Genomic DNA, 6,423 nt, shown 5'->3' with positions numbered 1-6,423 from the left:
TTCTGACAATTCATTATTGGTGTATAAAAATACACCTGATTTCTAAATATTAATTTGATATCCTGCTACTTTACTGAATTTATTTATCAGTTCTAATAGTTTTTTCAAGAAATCTTTGGGGTTCTCTATATATAATATCATGTCATCCGCAAATAACGACACTTTTACTTCTTTCTCTCCAATTTGGATGCTTTTTTTTTTCTGTTTCTTGTCTGGTTGCTACGGCTAGGACTTCTAATACTATGTTGAATAAAAGTGGTGAAAGTGGACATCCTTGTCTTGTTCCTGATTTTAAGGGGAACACTTTCAGCTTTTCCCCGTTGAGTATGATGTTAACTGTGGTTTCTTATATTTAGGCTTTTTTTATGTTGATGTATGTTCCTATATTCCCACTTTGCAGAAAGTTTTTTTTTTATCATACATGGATGCTGGATTTTATCAAATGTTTTTTCTGCATCTATTGATATGACCATATGATTTTTATTTTTCATTTTGTTTATGTGGTGTATCAAATTAATTGATTTGTGGATATTGAACCAACCTTACATGCAAGGAATAAATCCCACTTGATCATGGTGTACAATCTCTTTAATGTATTGCTGAATTCGATTTGCTAATATTTTGTTAAAGGATTTTTGCATTTGTGTTCATCAGGGATATCAGCCTATATTTTTCTTTTTTTGTAATTTCTTTGTCTGGTTTTGCAAGCAGGGTGATGGTGGCCTTGTAAAATGAGCTTGGGAGTTTTCCATCCTCTTGAATATTTTGGAATAGTTTGAGAGGGATAGGGTTATTTTTTCTTGAATGTTTGGTAAAATCACCTGTGAAGCCATCTGGTCTAGGACTTTGTTGGGAGTTTTTTGATCACTGATTCAATTTCGTTAGTAGTAATTGGTTGTTTCATATTTTCTATTTCTTCTTGATTCAGTCTTCGAAGATTGTATGTTTCTAGGAATTTATCCATTTCTTCAAGATTGTTTAATTTGTTGGCATATAATTTTTTGTAATATTTTCTTATAATTCTTTGTGTTTCTGTGGTGTCCATTGTCCTTCTCCTCTTTCATTTCTGATACTATTTATTTGGGTCCTCATTCTTCTTTTCTTGATGATACTAGTTAAAAGGTTATCGCTTTTGTTTATCTTTTCAAAGAACCAGCTCTTGGTTTCATTGGTCTTTTGTATTTTTTTAGACACTGTTTCATTTATTTCCTCTCTGATCTTTATTATTCCCTTTCTAGTGCTCACTTTGGGCTTTGTTTGCTGTTCTTTTTCTACTTTTTCTAAATGTAAGGTTAGAGTGTTTATTTGAGATTTTTTCTGGTTTTTTGAAGTAGACATGTATTGCTATGAGTTTACCTCTTAGGATTGCTTTCGCTGTGTCCCACAGATTTTGGGTGGTTGTGTTTTGATTTTCATTTGTCTCAAGGCATCTTTTGATTTCTTCCTTGATCTCATTGTTGACTATAGGTTTACTTTTTAATATTATCCTTCCATGAACAGTACTTTGCTAAGGACATCCATTTAGTTATTAGCTCTAACTAAACAATTAGCTACTTTAATTATTAATAGATTCTTTTATTGGATGCTTATTATGTCCAAATCACTCTTATAAACACTTTATTTAATTCCTTTGTCAGCCTTGTGAGATAGGTACTATTATTATCAGCATTTTTCATTTGAGAAAACAGAGGCCCAGATAAATTGAGTAATTTGTTAGAGTCACACAGATTCAGAAGTGGTAGAGTGAGAAACCCAGGCTCTACATGCCATGATCTATTTTTTTAAAAAATATTTTAAAAAGATTTTATTAAAGGTCTTTATAGAGCAACACCCAAGTTCCAGATCCAGCTGCAAGAAGACCCTGTTATGCTTTGGGTACTGGCTGGGGCATGGCAGGTGGCTCTGCTTCCCATCTTTCTGTTCCAAGGTGGGGGTGGTAGGTGGTATCTCATCTTTGGGTTCCACAAGACTCACATGGTCAGGCAGGGGCTACTTCGGGCCAGTCTTACCACTTCGGTCCCAAGGAAGCATGCTGTTTATTGTGATGCCCAGCATACCCTGCCTGGGCAGTACATGGCACATGGTAGTGTCAACATAGTAGTTAACAGGGTCCCCAGTGTGGATCATCAGACCATCAACAGACTTCATGGATTTAGCTCTCCGTCCTTGGAGTTTCCCAGAAACCACGACCTTGCAGTCTTTGACCCCACTCTCCATGATGAACCACAGTATACCATAGCAGGCCCTCCATACAGCAAGGCCACCTAGGAGTTTGTAATGCAGAGACTCTGCCTGGGCAATTGCACACAGACTTCTTGTGGCCACCTTTTCAGCATACGGCTCTACACTGCCCTCAGGGAAGCCAAACCTCTTCTGAACCACAGTGGTCAATTCCCAGATCCTTTGGCCCTTCTTATCAAGAACATTCTGTGTCCTGGTAGCCAAAATAATGATTTCTGTCCAGGTTGGTATAAGTCGGACCTCAAGTCCAGAGTAGCCATCTTCAGTTAGCTCCTGTGTGAGAAACTGGTTCCGTTTTGCTTTGAAGATGCCATCAGCAACACATTTCCTCTTCTTGGAAATTTGCATTGCCATCTTGTTGCCCCATGCCAGTGAAAGGAAAGGCTCTATGCGTCATACTCTTAACTTTTATGTTATATAGCTTTAATTGCATATTAGTCCATGAACGAATGGGCAACAGTTTATTCAACTATTTCCCTATTGATGGAGATTGATGTGATTTCCTTTTCCCCCTCTTTTTAGTGCGCTGCTACCAACAATGTTGAAATAAACAACACTGAAATACATTCCGACACTATTTTTTTTCTGTTGAAAAGAGAACCACGTTATTTTCTTCCTGCGCCTAATTTTGGAGAACCTTAACAACTATGGTAGTCTTGGTCCTGGTTGGGCAAGGGGTTCTGGTTACTGTAATTCATATTCCAATGAGCAGTTAGGAGTTCTTGCTTCACCAGTTACTCTGAACTGTCCACATATCTCTATATTACAGAGCAGAGTTGACTTAAACAGGACACACTTTAGAAACAGGAGGAAGTGGACTGTGAGGGATTATCTTCTCCTAGATGTGTCAGATGCAATCACACAGCAGGGATTTATGAAGCGAACTGAAATATTTGTTTTGATTGCTCACTGATTAAGAATACACTGTAATGCACAATCTAGACAGACATCTAGGCCAACTACCCTTACTTTCAGAATCTGGGTCAGGGTTGCCCAACTTCTAATTCAGCAGTCTCATTTTATTAAAGGATTATGCAAACAAACAGTTGGGTCTGTACAATTGGCTGCTTCATCTTCAGTATTTAATATTGCAGAATCCCAAGCAATCACTAATGTGATTGTCCACTGATTTGTAATGTCTCCTTCCTCGTTGTTTAGTATAGAGTTTGAAAGGGTAAATAGCTGGGAATCTTAAGAAAAATGGATATACAGTATGAAAAGTGGACAGATAATTTAATATTGAAATAATCCATTAAGATATTTGAGGTAAAGTGGTAGACAAAAGCCCATGTATTGGAGATGCTTACAAATAGGGTTTTGCAAAAACCTGAAAATTATTTAGATAGAAATGATTAAAAATCTAAAGAGGTATGTTTTACAATTTTAATCTAGAAGCACTGCAGGGTATGTATTATATATCAACAGATTACTACAATGTGCTACCATATGAAAATTAGGGAGTGAAAGAGATTTGATTAAGGTAAATTATCTAGTGAAATATAGAGAAGAAAGTCATAGCATAAATTGGGAGGTCTTGTGTTTGTGGCTGGATAGTGTATTTTTGTGTGGGGTAGCGAGTAGGTGTGGATAAGCATGTGGTATTTATTTATTTATTTGATTTATTTTAGTACATTATAGGCTTTAGGTTAACCAATGTATATACATTGATACATATTTGAAAGAAATGCATTGAAGAGCTTAAAAATTGATGATTACATATGCAAGAACTCCTGCTTTCGAAAGCAAAGCATCACATCTCTCTGTCCTGAAGTGTCAGTTTGTCTATTTCTCTCTTCAGCCACTCTCTCCATTTCTGTTGGCACTTCTGTTGACATAAGGGAAGGGCACAAGAGCATTTAGGTGTGAAGCCTCGCCCGTAAGCATGGATACAGGCCTCAATCTGTTCTTTGACTCTGTTCATGCCAAGCTGGGGAATATGACAGATATTTTAATCAACCCACATTATGTTGAATACCACTATTTTCACCAGCCTGGGTCTATTTCTACATCCATGGTGCTGATTAAGATGCTGCTGATTTCACCAGTGGAATGCTGTTTCTGAAATTCTTTATACTCATTAGCAAAAGCACTGGTGTGGACTAAGACACGAGTACCTGAAGTGCAGGTAGCAGCAGCCCCTCTGGGGTGTAGGCTTTTACCCCATGAACACGGGTTTCCCATTAGGACAACCGATGGACCCTTGAATAAAGTTTATGCCAGCGAACATGTTATTGTGTTCCATTGTCTATACTGAAGATTTTAAAGTAAATTACAGACATTTGACTGCAGTAGACTGTGCAGGCCCTTTAACTCAGCTGCTCTTCATCTTATTTCTATTTTTCTACATTCATTCAGATTTTACCTTTGGCCACATACTTCTCCCCACTTCTAGCTCAGCTTCTGCCCCAGTTTCAATTATGATGACTATTCTCTTTTTATCCCTAAGTGTATGAAAATGTATGGTTACTTTTTTGAGTGATCATTTAGGGTGCTTTATTGACTATTACCATTGTGCTAAATGTAGTATACGTTTTGACCTGAAAGATGTAAAACTCTGACAAAAGAGAAAAAACAAACGAACAAATGACAAGTTTTCCCTTGGTGTGGAATGCCTTCCTCCTTAGTCCTTTGGGGCTCTGCTTCCTTTCACCTGTTAAGTGAGGTATTTGGACCAGAATAGTTTTTCCTTCCCTGCTAGCTCTTATAATCTGACATGGTCAGCAGTGACACCTTAGGCTACACTTGCAGCAGCCAGTGATGCAGAGCCAGGGAACAGGGTCTGCATTATAAAGGGCCTGCTGACATTGGGTCTTTTCCCTTCTGATAGTGAACCTGAGAACTCTGGTCATCACTATTTGATAATCCAGCCAGCTCTGTTCCTGTAGTGACTAATGGATGTACATGGGTGCCAAGTCTCTGCCGTAGGTGCAGCAGCATCTCTTAGACCAGGAAGTATATCACAGGGGGAATCCATGGGATTCAACTGCCTTCCTTCAGTTTTTATGCAGTCATTGATCAAGAAAACATGAACAGTGTAGCACATCTTCCCATCTTTGCTTTTAGATGGAGTTCTGCTCTCTCAGCAGGTTGCATACTATTTTTTAGCAAAGGCTCTTTGCCCCTGAATACTGAGAGTTGTCTTAGAAGGAATAATGGGCTGGCACTGATATCTGTATAGATGTCCCTGGCTTGCAATGATTTGAATTACCGTTTTTTGACTTTACGATGATGTGGAAGCGATATACATAATGAATTACACAAGTTAATCAACACTATCACAAAATGGGCTTTGTGTTATATAATTTTGCCCAACTGTAGGCAAAATGTAAGTGTTATGACCATGTTTAAGGTAGGCTAGGCTACTCTATGATGTTTGGTAGGGTAGGCGTTTAAATGCATTTTTGACTTAGGATATTTTCATTTATGGTGGGTTTATAAGGACATAATCCCATTGTAAATTGAGGAGCATCTGTATTTAATCTCAATTTAAATATTATTTTATGATGGACTCTTGTTTCAATGTCCATTTTTCTTTAATGATGGTGTTACTCCTCATTACATAGAAATGCAATATAGTGAAAATTGAAAGACGAATTTATAGGTATAGGAATTTATTCAAAATACAATACTTGTTGACTAAATTCAAGGAATGTATAGACCCCTTGCCTGATGTTCTAGTAAAAGGACTCCTGCCTTTGTTCATTTGTGGTAGATTCTATCCGTTGTTTTTCTCTCTCTTCTCTCTTTTTCAGTTCCCATGATTTTGCTCATTTTCAAAAGGGAGCCCCTTAGACCATGTGCTTGGGCACTTCCTGAGCTGACTATTCACTAGAAAATAATGGGGAAGGAGGATTGGCAGAAATTGGCTGCTTTTTCAGTCCAATTAATTTTTTCTAATTAATTTAAACTTTTTGCTTTTCCTGTACTTGAAGTCATCAGGTCAAACAAATAAAAAAAAACACAGTAAACTTACAGTTATATTTTGATCATTCTTAATTTATCAGAAAGCAAAAATTTAAGGATATATTTTTTCTGTACTTTAAAAAAATTATCTGTAGTCTTAAAGTGTGATTTTTTTTATATAGATTTTTATTGGGGAATTGGGGGAGGGGAACAGACAAGTTGCTGTCCTTTTGTTCTTCAGTCTAGTTGTGGAGGACGTCGCTTCACTGGCCCATGTTG

The 6,423-nt window shown here is 37.3% G+C and overlaps 1 pseudogene; it reads right to left on the bottom strand.

Annotated features, from left to right (window-relative positions):
* Positions 1–1,864: 1,864 nt before the first annotated feature.
* Positions 1,865–2,595, bottom strand: LOC109387931 (40S ribosomal protein S3 pseudogene; annotated as a pseudogene).
* Between the last annotated feature and the right edge of the window lie 3,828 nt (positions 2,596–6,423).

Source organism: Hipposideros armiger, unplaced genomic scaffold (assembly GCF_001890085.2).
Source record: "Hipposideros armiger isolate ML-2016 unplaced genomic scaffold, ASM189008v1 scaffold_175, whole genome shotgun sequence".
Classification (NCBI taxonomy): domain Eukaryota; kingdom Metazoa; phylum Chordata; class Mammalia; order Chiroptera; family Hipposideridae; genus Hipposideros; species Hipposideros armiger.
The sequence above is the reverse complement of the archived record's forward strand: the minus strand, read 5'-3'. Positions and strand labels throughout refer to the sequence as shown.